Genomic DNA, 26342 nt, shown 5'->3' on the forward strand with positions numbered 1-26342 from the left:
TAAATTGCAGCAAGGGAAGTTTAGGCTGGACATTAGGAAAAACTTCCTAACTGTCAGGCTGGTTCAGCACTGAAATAAATTGTCTAGGGAGGTTGTGGAATCTCCATCATTAGAGGTTTTTAAGGGCAGGTTAGACAAACACCTGTCAGGAATGGTCTAGATAATACTTAGTCCTGCCATGAGTGCAGGGGACTGGACTAGATGACCTCTCGAGGTCTCTTCCAGTCCTATGATTCTATGTGGATGACATATCTCAAGGAATCATATACTGTAGCGTAAGTAACCATTCCTTCTTCATTTGCTCATCTGAGACCTGAGTTTGAGGTTTTGTTTCCTTGATCCGATATGAAGATATCACATGTATCCAAAGCAAAAGTGAGTATAAGAAACCTCAGCTCTGCTTTAACTATTTGTGAAGCCATTGTCTTTTGGAAAGGAAATAGATTTTAATCTTCAGATTTAAGTATAACGCCCCTGCAAAAAGGCAAACAGCTTATATCAGGACCCTGTTTAAGACGTGTATATTCTCTCTCACCCAAAGCAAAATAATGGTCCAGTAGTGTGTAACCTGCTTTGAACCAGATGCTTGCTGTGCCTAGTAGGCCACTTCCTCTTGAGGCTGAGTTAGGTGTGTGAGAGACCTGAAAAAGTGTTCGTCTGTGTGCAGTCTGCCTGTAAATTGCCCAGCAGTATCACATCTAAAAATATTGCATGTTCTGAATATATATGTGTGTGTGTGTGTGTGTGTGTGTGTGTGTGTGTGTGTGTGTGTGTTTTTGCGGGGGAGGAGGGGGGGAGAAATTGTTATATGCTGTCAGTTTTTGTGAAATTTCATCTTTTTCATCTCATCTCACCAATATTCAGGAACTTTGGTGTCACTCAGTTTCACGTGGCATTGAGTCTGTAAGTGAATACTGAGTAATTTTGATTTTACCTTTTTTCCAGAATGAGATGGTCCAATAAAGGTTGTCAAGTTCAGATTTAATCAGTAGGATGTTGTTGTGGTTATGTCTAATATTTTGGGGTGGGGCTTTCCACAGTGAAATGAGAGTGGAAGGGCAAGGGGATCAAGTTGTATGCTGATGTCTCTTACTGCTCTGGCACTTTTGAACTAAACATTTCCAGAGCCCAAATGCTGGGATGATCAGTACCACAGTGATAAGGGAGTGGTATCCCAATGAACGTGGTTCTAGGATATAACTGTTTTTGGTCTCACAGAGACCCTCTGTCCAAATTTTACATTCCAGCCCTTATTGCCTATTATTAAGAAACAGGAATGGATCATTGAGTTGTACTTTGTCCTTATGTTTCCATGTTGCAGCTGTACTGTGCTGTCAAAATCTTCTCCAACATCCCCATTGGGATGATGGAGAAGTTCCGATCAGGTGACATGTCCATTCCCTGAGCTTGTGTACATCTGTGGGTACTGTATATTGAGCTGAGCTAATGTTTGTCTAATTAGATCAGAAGCCATGTCCTGGGGATTATTCTGTATAATGCACCTATCCATCTCCGAGGCAAATGGAGCCCATGTTGCCATCTCGTCATTTCTCTATTCAGTTTCTTCTTTATCTCTCTCACACGATTAGAAAACAGTGAAGAGTTTATTTAAAAAGAATGGGAAAATAATTAAACTCCCTAGACAATAATAACTCATTGCAATGGGACCTGCATTGCTTACATCCCGTACCTGGATGCTCTCTGAAGAAGCTAGTTATGCAGTTTTGTGGTGTCCTCATGAGAGGCTTGTGAATACTGGACTGAAGGGGAGATCTGAACGGAAAGCTTTTCCCACCATTCTTTGCTTTCTATCTAAATGTAGGTGATGGGGGTGGAGGAGTGTCTGTTAATTACAGTGATTATTGTACCCTGCTGCAACTTCCTGTAAGGGTAATGTATCAAAGTTAAAGCAATGACTCATCAGATTTCTAATATTGGAGTGATGTGATGTTGAATTAACAATGCTGTTTGTTATTCATAATTTATATAGCGCCGGAAGTGTGTATGATACCTCATAACAAATTAAGACTACCAGTCTCTCAGAAATCAATGGGAGCTGAAGGTACTCAGCAATTCATAAAAATGAGGCCTAAATTAGCCAAAGGAAAGTGAAGGGTGAAAACACAAGGGCTGGCTGTATGGGAAGGATGGAAGTTACAGTGATGGATCACGAGACGCACATTTTGTCATACAAGCATCTCGGCTCCTTTTTAAATATAATTTTTGTGTGAATTAAGATTAGTTTAAGCTGTTGATAAATGTGCAAGGGAGAAACTAGACAGCAGAGAGTCCATATCGTGTTAGAGGACAGGAAAGGTGGAGGTTGGCTTTTGGAGGTGGAGCAAAAGAGTTAAGTATTCAGGATGGATTTGAAGGGATGTTTATTTGGGAGAGCTCCGGTGTGTTTCATGTGTGTGTTATTATGCAAAAGAGAATTATTCTGTTAAAAATGTTCTCTCTCTTGAAAGGCATTTTAAGTGGTTTTGAGCTGCTATTAAGATGATTTCTGCCTTCCCTAAAATGTTGCAGTCCAGAAGCCCTGTCAAGAGAAAGCGACCTTTGTGGGAGGAGGGAACCGCAGGGTGCTACATATCTCAGTTGTTGCAGCAGCCTTTTAAACTCGAGAGATCTGATCTCTATTATAGCCTATCTTAACAAGTGAATTATTTGGACTCAGTCTAGTGCCATCCTCCAGAACTACCACACCAATTGCCAAAGCACAGCATGACTGGCAGTCTGAGGCGGAAGTGTAGGACTAGAATAATGACTGGGTAAGTGATCTTACACGTCAGGGATGAGGTGCACTAGCAGAGCTGATAAATGAGGATGGTGCAGGCCTAGCCTGAGATGCATTTGTAGACCTGCTGCAGCCCAAGATTGAAATAACAGAGGTAGCTGCAGTGTAGGATTGAAATACATTGGCTGAGCTGTGTAGAAGAATCTTTAAGAGCATCTGACTTTGCTCTGCCTGGTTCTAGCCAGGGCTATGAATCCTTTGCTTTTATGAGCATCAAAAATTTTGAAAGTTGAAGAAAATTACCCAGCCTACACACACGCACACACATAAGCTCATATATATCTAATAAAGTAATGTTATTTCAATAACAAACACATATTAGACACAAACATTTAAGCAGCAGAATAGTCTTGTAATGTGAAAAATGCCTTTAAACACGATATGTTATGTGATTAGACTTGAAAGACCTTCCAGCAGGCGTGCACTTTCTATCCAAGAAACTCAAAGTATTTTACAAAACATATATGAATTTAACTTCACAAAACCCATGTTCTACAGGTGAGTCTATTCTCATTGTAGAGATGGGGAAATGGAGGCAAAGACCAGTGTTAGCTGAGAGAGTTGCCCAAAGTTACTCAATGGGTCAGGTAGGAATCTGGGAGTGAGACTTCTGACCTTAAGTCTCATCCTCCGTCCTTTGTGCAGGGGTCCCTTCATTTACCTTTTACACTCAAGCCCAGGTTCGTGTTCACTGTTACCGAATGTAAGGGTTGTACCTACAGATTCCGTCAAAGGTTTTTTTTCTTTCTTTCCTGGGATGAAAGTAGAAGCAAGTCTGAAGTGGCATCCCCTTTTGCTGGGACAATGCATAAAGAATCTGTCCATTTATGCTCGGTTCTTGTTTGATTGCATAGGCAGATGATGAGATGAGTTCTTTATTGGAGGCCATGCTCCCTAACAAAGGAGTCTTGTTGAGAGAACATTACTTGTATCACATTACTAAAATGGGCGCAAGGGATGTCACAATAGCTTTGTCCAGAATCATTTACTTCAAATGCTAACATAACATGCTCTTTTAAGGAGCAACAAAAACCTTCAATTTGTACATAAAGCTTGCTAATTTACAACATTCGTTTTGCTGGTTAGTTTTCTTCTTAATTGGAAATTTTAATTACTACGTGCTGTGTATTAAGATGTTGAAGCTGTGACTGGCAGTGCAGAATTGCAGAAAGATCAACCATCTCTACAGGGCAGCCACACAGCAGGGATTAGCTCGCCCCCTTCTGCCTGCAGCTATCTTTTGCTTGCTGTGCCAGGTCATCAGAAACATGCTGCTAAATAACATGCATCTTCCTGGTTGGCCCTTGTCACTTCCCAGGTGCTTGGGTTTCTCTTTCCGTTTTAAATGATACCTATGGAAATCTACAGATTGGAAAGACCAGGGTTCAGAATTGAATGGCAGATGGGGGGAATTGTTGATTTCACTCTGGCTCTGGATCAGCCTTCCCTTTGTCTGATTAATGCTCTTGCATTTTTCTGCCAGGCAGGACAGGACTCCCTTCCTATCTTTGGAGTCAGTTGCTATATTTGCAGTTTACATCAGTTCCAGTTTTCAGTCCTGCCTAGCAATTTAGAAGAGAGTTGCGTGGGGAGTTCTTGTTCTCTTTTATCTGCTGATGTCAGCCATCTATTACACACTGTGCAAAGCACATGACGTGCATGTTGGGGTGTGAATATCCCTTGAGGGTAGATGTGCTTTACATGTTCTTCAGGCTCCCTTCTTTCTTCATTTGCCTTCTTTCCCGTTGCTTTAATGCAGATTCACAGGAAGATAAGACCTGCCAGAGAGGATCAGATCAGTGGTCCATCTAGTCCAGTATCTGGTCTCTGTCAGGGGCCAGTATCAGTTGCTTCCATGAAAAGTACAAAAAAACCCATAGTGGAAAATTATGGAATAAATTTTCTCATTGGGGAAGTTTCTGCCAAACTCCAGTCAATTGTTGGTTGACTTATGTCCTGAAGCTTGAGGATTCATATCGCCTCTAATGTAACTGTGGATGTTCTCATTACCCACACAAATATCCAATCCTTTAAAAAATCCTGCTAAACACAGAGACTCAAAGATATTTGGTAACATGGAATACTACAGGTTAATTATGCAACTATGTAAAATACATCAGTTTTTTACATTTTCTGCCTTTCAGTTTCATAATTCTTGCATTATGAGAGGGTAAATAGGAACATCTGATTTGCCTTCTTTATACCATTCATTATTTTGTTTACCTTTATTACATCCCCTCTTTCTCATCTCCTTTCTGAATATTGCAAATCTTTTCATTTGTTCTTCATAGGCAAGTTTTTCTGTGCTTCTAATCATTTTCAATCAAAATATCTCTTTAAAAATACGACCAGATCAGATCACAATACTTGGATGTACCACTAATTATATAATAGCACTATAATACTTGGCTATTATCTATCCATTCCCTATGCATCATAATATTTTGTTTACCTTTTCTGAGTCCTGCTGTGGATTGATCACATTTTGTTGAGCTGCCCACAGTGCTGCCCAGATCTTTTATCCTGAGTCATTACAGTTAATTTAGAACTCAACAGTTTGACCATTTAAATTATTCTTTCTGTGATTTATCTTGCTTTTGTCAACAGTGAATTTTGTGTTCCTTACCCTAGCCCACTCACCTTGCTTTGTTGGGTCTCTCTGAAGTTCCTCCTCATCTTCTGAGCCTCAATGAACTTAATTTTGTGTCCTCTGCAAATTTTACCACATCACTGTTCCTCACTTCAGATCCTTAATACAGTAAGCAATACCAGTGCTAGTATGGATTCATGGAGCAACCCCAGTGTTAACCTTTCATCATGTTGAAACTGAACCATTTATTCCTACCCTTTGTTTTCTGACTCTTAGCCAATTTTTAATCCATGACATGACTATACAACTCACTCTGTGACTACTTATTTTGTTCCTTAGTCTCTTGTGAGGCACTTGTCAAATGCTACTTGAAAGCCCAAATTGTCAGCTGGTCCTCGGTTATTCATTATTTTGCAGCTTTGCGGGAAGAATTCCAGTAGACTAGAGAGACACAATTTTCCTTTGCAGAAACTTTGCCTGTTTGGCACGCCTCAGGTCATGGTTATTTAGGTTTTCTATTTTTCTGGTTTTAATTATTGCTTCAACCAGTTTACCTGGCACTGAAATAAAGTTCGCTGGTCTGTAATTCCAAGGATCACTCATAGCCCTGTTTTTAAAGATAGGCACAACATTTGCTACCCTACTATCTGCCAGTATAGTAGCTGATTTTAATGAGAGTGCATATTTTTGTTAGCAGCTCATTCCTTTAGTCTCTTGGATATAGACCATTTGTGGTGACTTACTGCTCTTCTAATTCTTTAGTTTGGTTTGACACCTCAGTTGCTGACAGTATATTATCTTCTTACCTGAAACAGTAGGGCTTGGGTAGGTATCTTGCCAACATCCTCTGTGGTGAAGACTGCCTCAACAAAATCTTTTAACTTCTCCATTATTTCCTTATTCTCTTTAATTGCTGCCTTTATTCCCTGGTGGTCTGGCTGATCCATGCAGCTTCCCGTTGCTGACCAATCTAAATAAATTTTTGCTATTTGTCTTTATGTTTTAGCTACTTATTTCTCAAATTCACCCTTAGCCCTCCTAATTTCCATCTTACATTTCACCTGACATAATTTATGCTCCTTTCTCTTGCCTTTCATAGGATTGTATTTCCATTTCTGAAGGCTACTTATTTGGCTCTAATAATCCCTTGAAACTTGCTACTGGTTTCTTTTTTCCCCCCTTGCTTTCCTACTTTCCTTGTTCATATAAGGGTACACCATGTATTCTGGGAAACTCTATGGCTTGCTTAAGTAGTCTCCATACTGAGTCAAAGGATTTTAATTTTCTCCTTTTTAACTTTATGGTCTTTTTGATTAACTTGCTTATTTTTGTCCTTAAATTTTCTATTTCTAATGTTTAGTTCAGTGATAGTTTTTGGTACAGTCCTTCCCCTGAGGCTGTTTAACTTCATTATTCTGTGGTTTGTCACAATTATTTAAGTATACTGTGGTTGTTCACAATTGCTTAGTGACCAAGTATACTTTCATCACTTATCCAAGAATGCAGCCTCTTGCTGAGTGACTAAGGATCTGTTGGCCTTTGGAAAAGTTGAGGAGGAGAAAGGTAATAACTGGAATCTTGATGCACTCTTCAGACTCTTCTTTTCCTTGCTTTGCTTTGTAGTAACAGGAGTAATTAGAAGCAAGAGCTGTGAGGTATCTGATGTTATTGGGATTGTCACTATCCTCAGTGAAATGAGGCGAGTCCAAAATCATACAGAGAGCCTGGCACAGACATCAACACAAGTGCTCATGCTCTGCATAAGGTTGTGAAAACATCATCCAATTTAAAGCCTTTTGAGGAACCCTGGAGAACTGGAGATGGCAGTGTTCATTTGTTTGCAACAAATAGAAAATGAAGTGTGATGTAGAAAATAAAATACAATTGAAAAGTGGACTGATACTTAAATGTTCATGTTGGGAATGCTCTAATGTAAATACCTCATGGCTCCTGCCTGTAAATTCTGACAGTGCTCTGTCATATGTAGGTATTTAGTGGTTTGGAGTGCCTCATCATCCTGAACTCATAAAAATCAAATCCAGGTAAAGCCATGTGGTGATGTGGAGCAACGGAATCCTCTCACTGATCACTGAAATGCAGCTCCCTCCCCGCCCCCCCGCCCCCGGACTGGAAAATGGCCATTGTACTATGATGCCAGCAACACTGCACCACAGCTTTGCAGAAGATATCACTGCATTAAGTTGAAATTGCAGGGGGAAATTTAAGTATGTAGACGGCAATGTAGCTGAATTGAACTGTACTTGTATCTGTCTATCTAGATACTCATGTGGCCCGTGTCACCAGAGTATCTGACTGCCTCCAAATCATTAAGGGATATTATCCTTACAACACCCCCATGAAGGAGGGAAGTATTATCCCCATTTTACAAGCGGGAAATGAGTCACAGGTTGGAAGAAGCGACTTACCCAAGGTCATGCAGGGAGTCTCTGGCTGCCATGGAACATGAACCTAGGTTTTCAAGTCCTATCCAGTGCCATGTGCTCTGGATCATCCTCCTCCTTGAGGGATGGAATTTTGTCTGACACAAGTGATAACTCCCACACTGTCTTGAAGGTACCCTGAGATTTTTAATATTCCCAAACAAAGCTCAGTTTAATGCTATATCTGGAACATGACACTTGGTATCTTAGACCAAACATCATGCCTCATGATTACTGAATCAGATGGAAGAATGCCACCTATTGCACCCCCATTACCACTCCTCGCCACACTTTGGGTTTTCGATGGCCTACAATCCAAGAAGCACCCCTTGCCATTCCAGTAGGTTGTCCTTCTCACTAACTACAACCCTAAACCCAAACATCCCCATATTCTGGGGTGACTGGAATCTGAACCCCATTCTGGACCCAAATTTCATCTCTGCTGTCTCTATTATCAAGCCTAAATCAAAACAACCCTGAACATTTTTTTAAGTGAGGGAGAGGGATTTACAACTTGGATCTGGATCCACATTTTACATCTAAACTGCATGAAGTTTTGTTGATTTGGGTGGTTGCCTCCTAGGGATTTATGTTTTTGAGGCAGTCAGATACTCTGGTGACACGGGCCACATGAGTATCTAGATAGACAGATACAATTGCAGTTCAATTCAGCTACGTTGCCGTCTACATACTTAAATTTCCCCTTGCAGTTTCAATTGGATGTGGTATCTCAGTGCAAAGCTGTGGTGCCATGTTGCTTGGTATCATTTTCACAAGAATTCTAAGCTGGGATTTGAAGTGAAGGTGAGTCTGACCCTTTTCCCTGATGTGATGCCTACAGCCCCAATTTAAATGGCTTCATTAATATTTTATATGCAAATAATGCCCTTACCAGTACCACTCATGCCTTCCTTTTTTACTGGAACGTTATTAAGCATATAAGAAATCCAACAGCTGATGCCACAAGAAGCTATTGGATTTAAGCCCATCTGAACATGTAGCTATTAAGACAGCTCCTGCCCCTTTGTGTAACAAATGGTTATTGGTTATTATAGAGAGCTACACAACTTCACCTTCGCATGGAGTGTTCCTCAGAGAATCTCCAGCGGAAGGTGTTTGCTGCTGCTTGAGCCCTGGGAAATGCTCTTACTCCATTAGCCCTGCTGCACTTGTTCCTTTTTTTTTTTTTTGTAGTGAACCCAAAGAGCAGGAAAATGTATCTTTCCAGCCACGCAAGCAGGAATTAGGTTGACTGTACTTTACACATAAACTAACAAATGAGGGGAGAATCTGAGCAGCCCCTGGGGACCTGAATTTGTTTGCCACTGGGCCGTTCTATCTGCAGCTGGCATCGACGGAAACCTGAGTGCTCCATTAAAGCTCAGCAGCTACTATTCGCTGGGGCGCAGGGCAAACAGAGCCAGCCTGTTCTGCAGACAGACTGACGGCCTTTATCTCCCCCCACCCGGCTCGCGATGGGAAATGATGAGACTGAAACAAAAAGCTTGAATCGAGGACTCCTGGCTCGTACCCTGCACCTGTTGTACTGGTGAGGAGTGGAGACACAAAGTTGCTTTTCAGGGGCCTAGCAGTGGGAAACTCGTTTGAGAGCACTGCATTAAGCCTGGGTCAGGGCTAACCTTTGGGTACTGATGGGGATGAGCATGCATAGCTCTTTCCCCAGCTCTGGCTGATGATCAGAAATTAGGGAACCATGAGTGTCTACATTGTAGAATCCTGGGAATTGCTGCTCTAGTTACAAACATGGAGGACAGGGGGGCAGCAACCTATGCTGCCCCCACCCCTTCAGCTATGTCCATGGATTAATTCCTTTTAAAGTCTTAAACAAAAGAAAAGGAATTAATCCTCTTCCTCTCCCCCGCCACCAGCCCCCACGCACCCTCTTGCAGTAAAGATTGTCATTAAAATGAACAGACCTATTCTGTCAGAAAGACAGGTGACTGTTCATTACCTTATCTGATTCTTTAACCCTGTAGCTGCCAAACAGAAAGGAACTATATATGTTTCTAGTGGGGAGCTGTTAATAATTTGAATTGTTGAGAAGCCTGAATAATCCACATCAATGACTGAATTTTAGAAGTGAAAGGCTTTGAGTTTATCCTTGTATATAAGTAATATTCCAGCAATTGGACAACTGTCATGTTTTTGTGTCTGTGTGTTCTCTACATTAAGTTCATTAAGTCCTTGTGATATCAGAGTGCTAAAGCCAAACCCAATACACTTATTATATTGTTATGATTATTATTTATTATTGCAAATCCAGGGTAAGTGGCCTTTCAAATGTCCTTCAACCCCGAAGAGTCTAGGTCCAGGAGGAGTTTGCTGGCAAATATTCAGACTATCCAAATTATAGCTATGTTAGTTCTGATGAACCAAGGCGCATCTCTCGGTAAAATAAAATGAAGGGGCTTGTGAGTTTAAAATTCAAATATCAATCTTAGTGTGTGTCTGTTAGTGTGAGGGAGGTGGCTGGCTGGGGAGACCCTGACCTAACAAGAATTCAGGTGCAGTTACACCTCTGTTCTGCTCACTGCTACGCTATCCCTTTGTTCCACGTGCGGGGTGTATAATCAATAGTTTAGCATGTGGGGCAGCCAGTGAGTTGCCATGTCTCAGATACCTTGAGGCCATGCTTTGTACACTGACCCAGTGATATAATTTAATAGTAATTTGCCACTTTCTTTGAGAGTCTGGGACATCTCTTCTCTTTGATTGTCATACACTAGCACAACTGTCTGGGTTATATGTGGGCTGTTTTAAAGCAACCCTAGGTTTTGGGGATATCTTTGGGACTTGTGCATAATCTTTTTTTTCTTCCTCAATCACAGCTGATTTACCAAGGTACTCTGTGTGTAAATAGTGACTGTCTCCTTCCTAACCAATCTCCTTCTGCTTCTTGGTTCCTTTAATGGAGTTTCTAGTCACGGTGAGTGATCTCCCAATAGCAATCAGGACAGTGGTTTGTTATGTCACAAAGGCTTGAGAGTAGAACTGAGCAGCACAAATACACCGTAACTTTTTCTTTTGTACCCTTCATTAGATACCAATCAAATGTCAGGCCTATATCTGGTCCTCCTAAGCCCTGAATGGATCAGGACTGAGCTGTTTCAATAGCTGTTCTCTATCCACTCCTGTCCTGGTCAACTACATGCAACAGAGGCACTTCAACTGTTGGAGCCCAAGTTTGAACTTGTGACAGTCGGGGGCTGGACAGTCTCAGTGTAGCCCCCGGGATTATGGAACTCTCTCCCACGGCACATCACGCTGACTAAATCTCTTGACCTATAGTGAGTGGCACAAGAGACATGCTTTAAGACAGTTGACACCAATGGAATTCCCCACTAGCCCCCAATCAACGTAATGGAAGCAGGGCAGGAATGTCCTACCTTTTTGGAGGTAATTTATATCTTTAGGATTGGTTTTCACAAGTGCTCAGTATAGCCCTAACTTTGCTTCCACTGAGCTCAATGGGAGTTTTAACAGTGACTTGGATTAAACAGAATTTAGGGCAATGCTGAGCACTTTTGGGAATCCCAGCTCGAATCCATAGGGCATCTAGCAACTAGCATTGCTAAATAACAGTGGTGTCCCTGTGTGGAGTGAACAGAAAGGGGAGCAGGCTGAGTGAGGATGATGATAAATGTTGCCTAATACTTTCACAACACCCACTCCCTTTGCACGGGGCTGTTTCTATTGCCCGTTAATTACAATTGCATGAGAAACAGAAAGGAGGAGGAATCCACAAGAAATGCTAATGGATTGTAGCCTAAGCCCCAACTTCAGTGTTCATGGCACCTTTGTCATGGTGTTATGTTGTGTCCCAGATCTCTGGATAATTCACAGCGAGAGGCTTTCAAATTGAGCAGTAGTGTGCATAGGAGGAGGATCTGTGACTTTATGAATGAGTTGTATGGCAAAATATAATCCAAAGCAGAAGACTTGGCTACTCCCAAGTCCTGTCCTCAGGTGCAGTGGGTGCTGTGAAGGCTGGGGGAGGACTTGGCACCTAAAAAGGATTCTTTGGGGACTGGTCTTTCATTTGGTGGTTCTAGAACAGGGATGGGCAAACTTTTTGGCCCGAGGACCACATCTGGGTATGGAAATTGTATGGCGGGCCATGAATGTTCACAAAATTGGTGGTTGGGGTGCGGGAGGGGTGTGGGCTCCCGCTGGGGTGTGCGGGCCTCTGGTGGGGCCAAAATGAGTTTTGGGGTGCAGGATGGGCTCTGTGATCTGGGGGGAGGGGGTGTGGTGGGTGGGGGGGTGAGGGCTCCAGGCTGTATTCGTGGGACTTCCTGATGTCTGGGCTGAGGATGAGGGATTAGGGGTGCAGAGAGTGCTCGGGCTGAGATCGAGGGTTCGGAGGGTGGAAGAGTGCTCCAGGCTGGGGCAGGGGATTGGGGAGGGGAGGGGGCCAGGGGTGCAGGCTCTGGGCAGCGCTTACCTCAAGCAGGTCCCAGAAGCAGCCAATGGGAGCTGTGGAGGTGGCGCTTAGGGTGGGGGCAGTGTGTGGAGCCCCTTGGCTGCCCCACATGCCGCTGCTTCTGGGAGCCATTGTACACGTGGAGTGGGGCAAGCTCTGGACCTTGCTCCCCAGCCAGAGCTCGAGGGCCAGATTAAAACATAGGGCTGTAGTTTGCCCACCTCTGTTCTAGAGTCCTGGCCAAGAATCTTAAGGAGGGGCAAGAGGAGGAGACATTACAGGTGTTTTTTGCTTGATTGACCTTAGAATGTTTGTTACTGCTTGCATTCACCTTTCTGCTTGTAAACCCCTCTCCCTGCATTATGTGCTTGGCCTATGGCTACCACCTGGCACTGTGGCTTCAGAGTTTTCAAGGAGTGTGAGTGGTGAAGAAATCCAGCCATGTGAACATTAGGAAGGATTTGGCAGACTGACAATCCCCTTAAGATTCTCTGGCACGCATGCTGCATGATGCCTGACAGGTAAGTGGCTCATCTCTTCCCTTTTGGCTTGAGCAGCTTCAGTTACTTTGTATGCTTGTCATTTTCAGACTACAAGAAATTGCCTTAATTCTTCCACAGTCTCAAGAGTGCCCATCTCCAAGCATCTTGGGGCTGCTTCTGAATCACTCTGTTCTGCACCTTCTGTTGTGTGCTTGAATCTGTCTGTCTGTCTCTCTCCCCTGATGGTGAGGTCAGTAGATTTTGTTTCTTAAAGCATCCATAACAGAATGAGAAGGAAGTGATGTCGAACTCGGATACCTCCCCATCTCCCTTCAATCTATTTATCTTCCACTAGGGTCTGATAGTGAATGACATTAATATAAGCAGCGAGTAAAGACTTGATGTGCACAGTTCAAACATCCTGTCGTTATCTGGACATGTGCACTTGATTGAAAAATAAACACCCAACATGCACAAACATCTATAGTGTTTTACTGGTTAATTTCACATCCCTGCGGTATATTTTTTCAAGTGCTACAGTTTATTTCTACATTCTCCCCCCAGCCATAAAACTCAGCCTATTTTGAATTCTGCTTCCGGCTGGTGGCTGGGTCTTGTTGTCAACTGAAAATGAATTTACCTTAAACTGAGGTGGTCTGATGTTAACAAATTGTGATCATTCCAGGGTAACGATTTTTTCCTTCTCTAGCACCTCCTACTTTTGAAGCATTTTACAGACTTTAAGCTTGGCAGCAGCACCTGAGAGAGCTGAGTGTTTACCCCCATTTTACAGATGGTTTGAGCTATAAAGCCCTACATGCTTTGCATCTGCCTACCTCAGAGACACTCCTCCCCACCCTACCCCTCTTTCTCCTTGCAATGCTGCCATAGCTGAGATCAGAGATGCTTAAGCTGAAGCCCCCAGTGACATGCATGAGCAGGGGCTGTTTCCAGGGTATCCTATGGAGGTCCCTCAGCTTTGGAATTCACTCCCCATGGTGGTCCAAACCAGCCAGAGTCTGAGGTCCTTCAGGGTATGCCAGGGTGGATTTGATTTAAAATCACTAGTCAGGAAGACTCAATTTAACCATTGATTTCTACATAAAAGTGCATTCTTGTTGGTTGTATTAACCTTAATACATATTCTTCACAACTCAGAGATAGATGTAGGTTTCATTTTTAGAAGGTATACACTATTCATTTTTAAAGTGATTTATTTTGAAAGCTTTTCAGATTAGTTTACAGCTATATCAGAAAATGAGTGATTGGTTATTTCATTGACCAAAGGTAATTGAAGCAGATATTTATGAAGTCACTGGGAGGTGAACTATCTCCAAATCAACACATTAATCATTAATATTTGGAGGATTTTCTTGCCACGCTGTATTAGGAGGAGAACATCACCAGACAGACATTTAAATTGTTTTATTTAACTAAAACAACAACGTTCTGTATTCTGGATTTTTTCTTCAACAGCAAACATATAATATTTTAACAAAACAAGCATATGAATTTTTGAATTTAAACATTCAAGTTTTTTAAAATCAGGTTTGTTTTTGTTAAAATTGTTTTTAATTAAAATAGTTAAATGAAATATATTTTTTAAAAAACAAAAATTAAATTGACTATGTCACCAGGTCAACATGAGAAATTTAAAATACTGGCTTCTGCAGCTAAATAAGTCGTCTTCATCTTCATATTCCTGTTCATAATCTGGAAAAGAAAAAGAAGCTTTCCTCCTTTTTCAGGTCCCAAACGATTTCTCAATTTGGACTGAGTTAGTCCAAAGGAAGAAAATATTCTTTCTATGCCAGCAGAAGAAGTTACTGCTGTTAAAAGTGAGATTATCACTTCAACAGTCTCTGAATCCAAGTGCTTAATTGATTTCCAGCAGTTCACTGGTATGACTTTCTTTAAAACATCATCAGCAAACATATATTTCTTGAATGGTTCTTATTCCCAAACTGGGTCTCTTTTACGGCCTGCTGCCATTATAGGTTTTCCCTTCTGGTGAGAGAATGGTATGGTAGATCTCAAATCAATGAAGGCTACACTCAGAAAGACCTCAAGACTTCTGGAATATGCTGCTCAGACTGTTTTACTTTTGTTTCTACTGCCTGTCTGTCCCTTCTTACATTTATCTCCAGACTTCTTCTCCTTGTCCAGATCTATTCCACCCCCAACAATCTTATATTCTTTGAACTTTTTGAAACTTTGCCCTTTTAGAGAGAGGTAAGGGATTGACTGTGTGTACACAAATTTGCAGAGGGACAGTAGAGTTGAGGTCTGTTATTTCTCACCTCTATATATTTTTTATTTATTTAAAAACATAGATTCATAGATACTAAGGTCAGAAGGGACCATTCTGATCATCTAGTCCGACCTCCTGCACAGCGCAGGCCACAGAATCTCACCCACCCACTCCTACGAGAAACCTCACCTATGTCTGAGACATTTTTGCTGTTAACAGGCATGTTATCTCTGGAGACCCAAATCCACAGTTTGAGAACTGCAAAACTAAGCATCTCTGATGGTATCTTCTAGACTGAGCACTGAGTCCCATTGGGTAGATAGAAAGATTAACCTAAATAATCTATACAGAAGCCCATGGAACTCCATAAGATTGGGTCCCTAATCCATGAACTATTGGAACTCATTTACAAAACTTTTCTTAAACATTATATGACTATATTGTCTCATACTATAGAATTAGAATTATAATCCCTATTCCATGATGAGATATCTATGAGCTCTAATGTATCTTAATTAAAACTATCTTTAGATAGGTTTTTTCCTCAAAAAGCATTTTATCAAAAAAAAAATCCTATATTTATTTATTTTTTTTTAAATCATTGATTTTTATCCACCCTGGCGTATGCTGCACAGCTCATTTCTTTTCACAGGCATTTGCAAATGTGGAATTGTGGGAGGGGGGAATGGGGTTTGACTTTGAGTTGTCTTGTTTGCTGGTAGCGGGTTATGCTTATTTGTGCTCCTGCAGTTTAGTCCTGTTTTGGGGATTAATGTTGATTTTTTTTTAAGGCATGTGTGCATAGATGCCCTTTTTATCATCTGCAAAAATTCAATTGGACATAGGCTGAGATTGCTCTGCCTTCCACTTATTCAGTAATGGGTTCCAACTAATGTGCTCTCAGACTGTGGAAAAGAGAGAGGTGGTGGAAGCACTGGTCATTTGGGAGGTTATGATCAGACTGCACTAACTATTTAAATGTACACAATGGGGAATAAGCTTGCATTGGCCAGAGGTGCGAAAAGACAAGATTGCCTAGTGTATTATATCTGTTCTATTTCTAGCATCTCTGTGACAAGCTCTCCTGCATTAAGATTGTGACCTGAAGACCAGAGCATCTCAGGAAATCAGGGAAGAACAAGCAATAAGAGATGCTGAGTGAGGAGTAGCAGTGTCTCCAAAAGATGTCGTAGGTTGAAAGGTTTCATTTTAGTTTTGGGCTTGATCCAGAACTCCTGAACCATCCCTGATGTTCGCAATGGCATGCTGGGCAGGAAAGAGGCAAGTGTGAAACCCTGTGTGGCCTCTTTGCTACCTCCTTGAAAATAAAGCAGATATATAGTGTTGGGAGATCTGGTTGGCCACATGATGGCCACCGTTGTGAAAATTGCCTTGTTTCATCTCAGTGCAGTGTTGTGACACTGCATTATAATGCCACCATGTCCAGGCACAACACAGTCTTGTTATAGGATGACATGTGCTGGCCCAAATTAAACAGGCACTTCAAAGCTTCCGCAATCCTGGAGGTATCCAGATAGGTGGCAAACAACCTAACTCAGGAAACACTGAGATTAGAGCAAGTACAGAAGACTTCAGCTTCTGTGCCTTGTGTTCCCTGATGGTGACCATTTCACAATATATTAGTAGAGGTATCCAGTAATGTGTCCAGCAGAAACTTCTGTGTGCAGAGTCCAACCCTGTCCATGAGACCCTGTTTGTTTTGTTTTGATATGGACTGCATCATGCCTTTTGTTCATCCGTAGCCTTGACTCCTTGCACTCCAGGTGCACTTGACTCTTTTCAGAAGGCCTAGGTTTATCACTCTTGGATCAGCTGTTTGCTCTGTTTTTTATATAAAAGCTTTTCAAAGGGCCTTTGGAACTGTCTGTGTTATTTTTGGCTTGGGTTCCCAGTAACACTCCTTGCAGAATTAAAACTTCTAATTAAACAGCAAAAGCCAAATTGTTGCAAAGTTAAGGTGGATAATTTAATTGTGAACAAAGCAGAGAATTCAGATTTAAGGATTCCCACCACAATCTTAGCTCTGCCCATTAAGACTCCTGCATTACAGCAAGGACATTCCTTACAATATCTAGATTTTTTTTAAAAACTCAACCAAACATCCCTGCTAAACACTTGGATGGTGCACAACTTTAGACAACCATTCTACTAAAAAAAAACCCTCTTACCATTTAAACAGAAGACATGGAAGGGGTTGGGTACAGGGGAAAAGAAGAAATATGGGCAGTGAGGAAAAGGTAATAATAGAAGATAGATGCAATGAAAGCAGACACGGGTTATATTTCTCACTCTCAGCCCCTGATCAACTGCGTGAACTTGGATGAGCTACTTACTCTCCTTGTGGCTGTCTCCTCATCCTTCCCTTTTGAAACATGCTTTGAGATCATCTGTCAAAAGACCATACCCTATAGAAGTAGGGTGTGTGTATATGTGAATTCCTGTGAGATGCTAGCTGCCCTTTCTGTGCTTGTAGGGGAATGTATGCCCAGTCCTGCCTGTATCCCTGTGGGGTTCCAGCCAGGTGCTCTCTGCCTCTTTGGGCATGCCTGCCAGGCACTGCCTGAATCCCTATAAGCTCTCTTAGCTTCTCTGTACTTTTGGGAGGAGTTATGGGGGTGTGTGCCAGGCCCTGCCTGAATCCCCATGAGGTTGCCGCCATGTATTTTGTGCCTTTAGGGTTTCTTGGCATGTGTGTATGTGTGTCTGGCGCTGTCTGAATTCCTGTGAGGTTCCAGCCAAGCTGTCTGCAAAGCGGCTTCTGAGAAGAAGAAGAAGAAGAAGAAGAAAAAAAAGAAAAGCAGATGATTGACATAAGCCCTTTAGATTTCTGTTGTTAATGCACCAGTAATAAGATAAGGCTTATCTTTAAATGTTCATGGAATCGAGACTTTGATGGAAACAGGCTTTTGGGTTAATATATTTTTGATAGATAAAGCAGAATAAAATGAGAGGCCGGGGGAACCTACAGTATCTGGGGAGAGAGACTTTTTTTCTTTTTAAATCTCTCTCCCCGCATGTGGTGTGCGGGTAGTTTATATATATACTGTATATACATTATGTGTTTGTAAACAGGCACACAGTGTGCGTAGCCTGTGTAAGAGACAGCCAGTTGAAATGAAGTCTGCTGTTGTCTGCCAGTTGGAATGAAAAAATCTAACCCTTTCTCCCTCCAGTTCTGCTCAAGTCCAGTCATTGTCGAGGCGGGTAAATGCGAACCAAGGTTGCAATGCAGCATAGATTCCAATCCCCCTGCCCTGACTGGAGATGAGCTGTGTGCCAGCTGCTGGAGGAGTTTGGGCAGCAAAGTCTTGCTGTTCGTTTAGCCTAGAGGGGGAGTTTTGGACGTTGCTTTACCGACTGCGTTTCAGCTTGAGCCCGTTGCGCGATCTGTTTTGCATATTTGCACATTTGGATGAAATTATCTCACTACTGTGCGGTAGTACAGTATCTGTGCAGACCAAGCCAACTGCTGAGCTACGGCACCATTTTCCTGGATCGCTGATGGTTTTCTGGTTGTTTTTAAGCAGTACCTCTAAATTACAATTGTCACATCTTACTCCCGCTTGAGTCTCCTCTCATCCCCCCTCAAGCCCCAGGCATATTCCCCTGTGTTATCCTCCCTGCCTGTGAGCTTCTGCACCACGGCTCCTGCCATCTAAGCTACGCAGCATGTCATGGCAGGGAGGTGGGGAAGCCTTGTAATTCTGCATTGCTGGTCGAGGGGATAGCACAGAAGGGGGCAGTTGTCTAACACTGCAGCACAGACCCAAGATTGGGTATGGAGCCCCTCCAGGGTGTAAGGTAGGGGAGGCAAATATAACACTGTAGGGTAGGTCTGTGCTGTGGAGAAAAGCATAGGGAGGGAAGGGAAAAGCTGTGAGGCTTCTGTAATGTTGCAAGGCAGGCATGGGGTGAAGGAGAAAGAAATACCTTAGCACAGCAGGGGAGCTTGTGCAGTGCTGCAGTATGAGCTTGACCTAGGGAGCACAGTGCAGGGGAGCTCGTGTAGGTGCAGCAAATCTTGCCAACAGCCGGAGATGAGACACTACATGGAGAGGGCTCTGAGTTACTACAGTGAGTTCTTTCCCAGGTCCCTGGGTCGCACTAACATGCTCAGGGTCTAACTGATCACCATATTTGGGGTTAGGAAGGAATTTTCCCCCAGGTCAGATTGGCGGAGATCCGGGGGGGTTCGCCTTCCTCGGTCTTTCTGTTCCTACACTGGATGAGTGTGGAAGCACGTGAGTGTGCAAATTACAAATCCAGTTCCTGCAATTACTTGCTACTCTGAAACATGCTTTCCTTGAACACTTTCACCAGTGAGTCTGTCACTGGAATGTTGCAGAAAGTGAACTTGAAGCTGAAACAAAATACATTTAAAAATCTGAATGTGTTTGGTGAGAAGTTGTGTAATTCAGACTTCTGTATTTAATTAATATAATATAGCTTTTGAGATTTCTTCAGACAGTTATCTAGCTGCAACTATTTATTAATTAATTACCAATGAATGATTAAGGGCTCATTTACTAAAGTTTAGCAGCTATTATGGACACACTTCTAATGTTCAGGGGATTTATTGTGCAGTAACTGGATTGTTCAATTACATTCTTATGTGAGACCTTTAATCTGTGACCTAAAAATGCTGCTGTGCAACCAGAATACCCAGTAAAAGGATTCATAGTTGCCTGAAACACTTCACCTTGGTAACAGGTGTTTAGCCTGGTGGGAAAGGGTTAAATAGGTTCTGCTGACTCTCTGAGGTCGGAGACTTATTATCTCACCCAAGTACAAGGGCTCTCTACTGAGAGAAGATCTAGGATGTGGGCTGAGCAGCCCTGAAGAATGAACCCTTGTTACCTTACTGTTTTTTTCTTTCTTAAATTAAACCAAACCCCAGGAAGAGGGCAACATTGGACTTCACATGCTGTTATGGGTTTTGTTTTAGAGCAGCTTGGTTTGTACCCCACTCCCCAAACCAGTTCTGTCCAATCTGTAATAATAACATTAGCTTCTACATAGCTTGGGCAGTTCTTTCCAGTCTGTCTCTTTCTCCTGACTAATGCTGTTCAAATTACTTGCTACAAATAATATCTGTCATGAACTGAGCCCTTTTTTCTATTGGTGATTATTTTGCAAATTGACCTTGATTTCTGCATGTGGATTTGTTCTTCATTAAGACTTGCTTAGCTTGCTTTTGTTGAATCACTGAGAGTCTATGGGGCTGTCTGTGGATTGTTCAGTCCTTCTGTTCATTGTCTCCTTGGTCACCAAAGTCATTTGGTACATTTTTTGCTCCCCACTTGGTGAATGAGGACAGGATTTTCAGGAGTAATTATGATTTTGGGTACCCAACATAAAGGAACCTAAGAAAGGGCTGGGTGCCCTCTTTCTGAAAATCAGGCCCTTTTAAGGTGTTTTCAGATGGGCATCCAAACTCGTTGTTTTTGACACTCTTGGCCTGAGCCTTTTAAACAGGGAAATGATAAACACTCATGTCCACACACAGAAGCTCTTGTATGCATGTAAATCTGGATTTTCCTGGAAAGAGCAGCCATTCTCTAAACATTTGCTTCAACAGAAGCCCATTCATGCAAACGATAGTGAATAACAAGGGGCATAAACCTTGTCGACTAGAGCAGCAGTTTGGAGTTCGAAGGGAAGTTCTCTCAAGCACTGTCTAGCAGCGTTTGCTTAGATCTGCTCCTGACAAAGGGTTTGGGCCTCTGCTTTGCAGGGGTGAACACTTCCCCTGCTCTCTCCCCCTACAGGTGACACTGTGCAATGTTTTCCCTGCGTGCAGACAGCATATGGGGGTAGGGTCAAGGAGTCAGTTGAAGTCCTTACCCCTTGCACTGCCGTTACTGCTGAGACACATAGTGGGGAGAAACCTGTTTGTATTCAATGGAGCGCTTTCTCTCTCTCTCTCTCTCTCTCTCTCACTCACTGTCTTTCATTCTCTCTCTGTAGTTTTCTTATTTATAGGCCTGGAGCTTCAATTCCTTTTCCACCAGCCCCTCACGCTAAACAGAGCTGGATTAAAAAAAGAAAAGAGAGAGAGAGAGTGTGAGCAACTGTGGCAGAAAAGTGATTAAAAAGAATAATTAGCATTTGCCCCCGATAAATGAGCAAAGCCATTAATTAGACTGATTTACTCCTGGCTTTTTTCTCTCTCCGTTTCCTCTCTGTTCCCCCCCCACCCGCCCTCCCCGCCCCTTTATCAAATGGCAGCTCCGTGACTGCCCCTTTGGTACATTTTCATCAGCTTTTCACCGGCTGTCAGAGCTAACACTCTCCTTTCCCAAAACCCAAGCAGCCTCCTGTAGCTAATGGATATGGAATGCAGCCAGAACTGATAGCTGCTAGATCTCCACTGGCTTACAGGTATTTCCATCCTTAGTCGCACATTCTCTGCCAGTGGGTCCCCTTCCTTGTCGTCCTCTCTCTCTCTGTTTTTTCCCTTCTTTGCAGCGTTTCAGAAATAATTACATTTTTTTAATTGCTGGCAGGTTATTTTTTTTAAATTTATTTTCTATGCAACACGATGTCCTGGCGATCAAATCAAATTATTATTTTTTTTGACGCAGTAACAAGCGGCGATGCTGCTGTCGCCTGTTTGAATGTAATTACTGGGATGAAAGGGAGAATTTTAATTAAGACAATTTCCCCCACACACCTTCTTCCCTCCCCCTTTTTCAAATCAAGAGCTGAGGGCTGTTTTTTATTGAGAAATTTTAGCAGCATCAGACAGTTGTATCTAAGGTGTCTCATATCACAAGCATGTCCTGACCCCCTCCCCAACCCAGAGTTGGCTGGAGGCAAAGATCTATGCAGCCAGAGAAAATATTATTTAGATAGTCCCAAATGAGTGCTAGGTAGTTTACAGGTGAATATGAGGATGACGGCCATGCTCCAATCTAAGCGGTGCAAATGTGAATGTTGGCATATACCGAGAGCCTTTCATAATTAATGATCATATATATTACTGTAATGCTCAGAGGTCATATTCCTCTTGCAATTGGGGCATTTAAAGCAAAGACACATGCCCAGTCCCGAATCCACTGAAATGTTGGGAAGTCTGGATCGGAACTTCACAGTTCAGGCCCGTCTCTAGTTTTAAACGGGTGGGCGGTGTGAATTAAGTGTGTATATGTGAGGTAGGGAGTGTCTGGCCCAAGGAGAAAGCGGGGGGGGGGGGGTCCAGACTAAGGGAAGCATGAAGCTGAAAGCAGGGAAAGGGTAGGGAGTAGGCTAGGGAGGAATAAGAAATAGAAACTGAAGCCAGGAAGCTCAGCGGTAGCTGTGACAATGGGGGAATTTTGTTGTATTTAAACTGAGTAATTTTTGACCCTCAAACAAATAAAAAAGTAATGGGTCAAGGTCCAGGTGAAGCTTTGGGGTGGGAGGAGGGTCAGTCAGAGTTTTGGGGTTAAGGCTGGGGGCTTGATTTGGGGGTGAAGTCTCAGGGATTCAGTTCAGGGTTCTGGGGGGCAGTTAACTGAACTGTTTTGATCATCAGATCCAGGTCAGTTGTGATTTTATCCCAAAGGGTTTGTACGCTAAGGAATGATTTAACTAGCACTCATCCTGTTTAGGCTTGTAAGGCTATAATTTGTGTGATCCTCCTTGGCTGCCATCTCACTGAGCAGATACCACGGTCCTAATATTTTCAGCAGTAACCACTGCTCTGGTGCATCCGATGAAGTGAGCTGTAGCTCACGAAAGCTTATGCTCTAATAAATTTGTTAGTCTCTAAGGTGCCACAAGTACTCGTTTTCTTTTTGCGAATACAGACTAACACGGCTGCTACTCTGAAACCTGTCACTGCTCTGGTGTGTCACTCACTGCCTCTGTAGACCTGCTGATGCCAAAGCAGTGAATAAATATTCTCCCATACCTGGGGTGGAGGAGACCTCCACAGTCCAGCTGGGTATTTCCCATTTTCTTCTCCCACTTACCTCGCATCACACAGCTGCTATGCTTGCAACTGAGGGTGGGGTCCCCTCTGGAGTCTGGCTGTGCAGGTCAGTTAACAGCGCGAAGGGGACCAGTGCAGAGCTATCTGAGCTGCCCCTTATTTCCAGAGGTTGGACATGCTGCCAGCCTCCCCAGTACCCTTTTCTCCTGCTGACTCAGAAGCAAGTGACAGTTACTTCTGAGGATCAAAGTTGGGTCTCCACTAAGGCAGTTCTGGTGGTGACCACCTAGGGAGAAAATTGATTCTCGGCTGTTTTTAGCATGTGGCTCTTGGGTCACGTGACAGGTTAGACCCATCCAGCTGTCATGCTTCTCCCAACAAACACATTGTCATGCAAATAAGCAATTAGCCACAGAGACGCCTTGGAAGGGCTTTTTAGCCCTTTTCAGCCTGGGTCCACAGTTTCCGGCTATGGCTGATTTGCTGGCAGTGGCACCAGGCAAGAATAACTCCCAGGCTCTCTGCCCTTTCCCCTGCCTTGCCCTGGAAAACATCAAATGGGACTTCAAGAATGTAGGGCAAATAGAATGGAAAAACTAGCAGAGCAAGGTAGGCAACAGTTGTCTGAAATGATTTACTGTAGCCCCAGTAGAGGCAGAAGGAGGCAGGGCTGCAGGCAGCTTACCTGAATTTTGCAATGATGTTTTGCTGTGTTGTTCACAGTTTGGCAGACGTGGGACCCCTTTTAAATCTTTTCAGTCCCTCTCTTTCTGGTGCACGCTGAGCACCCTGGAGCAATAGGGAAGCTGCACTTGAGCCAGGGTCAGCTGAGGCTGCAAAATCAAGGGACGCAGGATTCAAAGGGAGCCCCATCAAGCTGTGACTCTAAAAAGTTCATGGATGGACTGGTTGGGGAGGGCTCCAGCTGAATGGATTTTGTAGGGAGGAACCCTTGGATTAGCTTGTAAAGTTTGCCTGGCACCAATTCAGGTCACATAGGCCAGAGCTGTGGAAGGGGATGATAAGATGGCCACCTGGTTATTCAGTAAGGTGTGCGCACATCTTGGTGATTCTATTAGCTTTAATTACCCACCCCTTCTGGGCAGCCAAATGGCAGAAATTAGTTTTATAGGAGGGGTTCCTCCTCCGGGGGACTGAGTCATCTATCTGCCGCCCTGACCGGGAAAACCGAGAAGTCTGCTGCTTGCCAGGGGCTAAGATTCGTGATGTGACGGAGAGACTGCCGAGACTCATCAAGCCCTCGGATCGCTACCCCTTCCTGCTTCTCCACGTGGGCACCAATGATACTGCCAAGAATGACCTTGAGCGGATCACTGTGGACTACGTGGCTCTGGGAAGAAGGATAAAGGAGTTGGAGGCGCAAGTGGTGTTCTCGTCCATCCTCCCCGTGGAAGGAAAAGGCCTGGGTAGGGACCGTCGAATCGTGGAGGTCAACGAATGGCTACGCAGGTGGTGTCGGAGAGAAGGCTTTGGATTCTTTGACCATGGGATGGTGTTCCATGAAGGAGGAGTGCTGGGCAGAGACGGGCTCCATCTTACGAAGAGAGGGAAGAACATCTTTGCCAGCAGGCTGGCTAACCTAGTGAGGAGGGCTTTAAACTAGGTTCACCGGGGGAAGGAGACCAAAGCCCTGAGGTAAGTGGGAAAGCGGGATACCGGGAGGAAGCACAGGCAGGAAGGTCTGTGAGGGGAGGGCTCCTGCCTCATACTGGGAATGAGGGGCGATCAACAGGTTATCTCAAGTGCTTATATACAAATGCACAAAGCCTTGGAAACAAGCAGGGAGAACTGGAGGTCCTGGTGATGTCAAGGAATTATGACGTGATTGGAATAACAGAGACTTGGTGGGATAACTCACATGACTGGAGTACAGTCATGGATGGTTATAAACTGTTCAGGAAGGACAGGCAGGGCAGAAAAGGTGGGGGAGTAGCACTGTATGTAAGGGAGCAGTATGACTGCTCAGAGCTCCGGTACGAAACTGTGGAAAAACCTGAGTGTCTCTGGATTAAGTTTAGAAGTGTGTGCAACAAGAGTGATGTCATGGTGGGAGTCTGCTATAGACCACCGGACCAGGGGGATGAGGTGGATGAGGCTTTCTTCCGGCAACTCACGGAAGCTACTAGATCGCATGCCCTGATTCTCATGGGTGACTTTAATTTTCCTGATATCTGCTGGGAGAGCAATACAGCGGTGCATAGACAATCCAGGAAGTTTTTGGAAAGCGTAGGGGACAATTTCCTGGTGCAAGTGCTAGGGGAGCCAACTAGGGGGAGCGCTTTTCTTGACCTGCTGCTCACAAACCGGGTAGAATTAGTGGGGGAAGCAAAAGTGGATGGGAATCTGGGAGGCAGTGACCATGAGTTGGTTGAGTTCAGGATCCTGACGCAGGGAAGAAAGGTAAGCAGCAGGATACGGACCCTGGACTTCAGGAAAGCAGACTTTGACTCCCTCAGGGAACAGATGGCCAGGATCCCCTGGGGGACTAACATGAAAGGGAAGGGAGTCCAGGAGAGCTGGCTGTATTTCAAGGAATCCCTGTTGAGGTTACAGGGACAAACCATCCCGATGAGTCGAAAGAATAGTAAATATGGCAGGCGACCAGCTTGGCTTAATGGTGAAATCCTAGCGGATCTTAAACATAAAAAAGAAGCTTACAAGAAGTGGAAGGTTGGACATATGACCAGGGAAGAGTATAAAAATATTGCTCGGGCATGTAGGAAAGATATCAGGAGGGCCAAATCGCACCTGGAGCTGCAGCTAGCAAGAGATGTCAAGAGTAACAAGAAGGGTTTCTTCAGGTATGTTGGCAACAAGAAGAAAGCCAAGGAAAATGTGGGCCCCTTACTGAATGAGGGAGGCAAGCTAGTGACAGAGGATGTGGAAAAAGCTAATGTACTCAATGCTTTTTTTGCCTCTGTTTTCACTAACAAGGTCAGCTCCCAGACTGCTGTGCTGGGCAACACAAAATGGGGAAGAGATGGCCAGCCCTCTGTAGAGATAGAGGTGGTTAGGGACTATTTAGAAAAGCTGGACGTGCACAAGTCCATGGGGCCGGACGAATTGCATCCGAGAGTGCTGAAGGAATTGGCGGCTGTGATTGCAGAGCCCTTGGCCATTATCTTTGAAAACTCGTGGCGAACGGGGGAAGTCCCGGATGACTGGAAAAAGGCTAATGTAGTGCCCATCTTTAAAAAAGGGAAGAAGGAGGATCCTGGGAACTACAGGCCGGTCAGCCTCACCTCAGTCCCTGGAAAAATCATGGAGCAGGTCCTCAAAGAATCAATCCTGAAGCACTTAGAGGAGAGGAAAGTGATCAGGAACAGTCAGCATGGATTCACCAAGGGAAGGTCATGCCTGACTAATCTAATCGCCTTTTA

At 43.6% G+C, this 26342-nt stretch overlaps 1 long non-coding RNA gene across 1 annotated transcript; it reads left to right on the forward strand.

The window, feature by feature from the left end:
- The first annotated feature begins 138 nt into the window (after positions 1-138).
- LOC119858192 lies at positions 139-18825 on the forward strand. The gene is made up of 5 exons (XR_005293815.2): positions 139-6319; positions 7200-10775; positions 10890-11245; positions 12677-12793; positions 16070-18825. It is a non-coding gene; the product is annotated as an uncharacterized LOC119858192 (long non-coding RNA).
- The last annotated feature ends 7517 nt before the right edge of the window (positions 18826-26342 follow it).

This window comes from Dermochelys coriacea, chromosome 7, assembly GCF_009764565.3.
Source record: "Dermochelys coriacea isolate rDerCor1 chromosome 7, rDerCor1.pri.v4, whole genome shotgun sequence".
Taxonomy (NCBI): Eukaryota; Metazoa; Chordata; order Testudines; family Dermochelyidae; genus Dermochelys; species Dermochelys coriacea.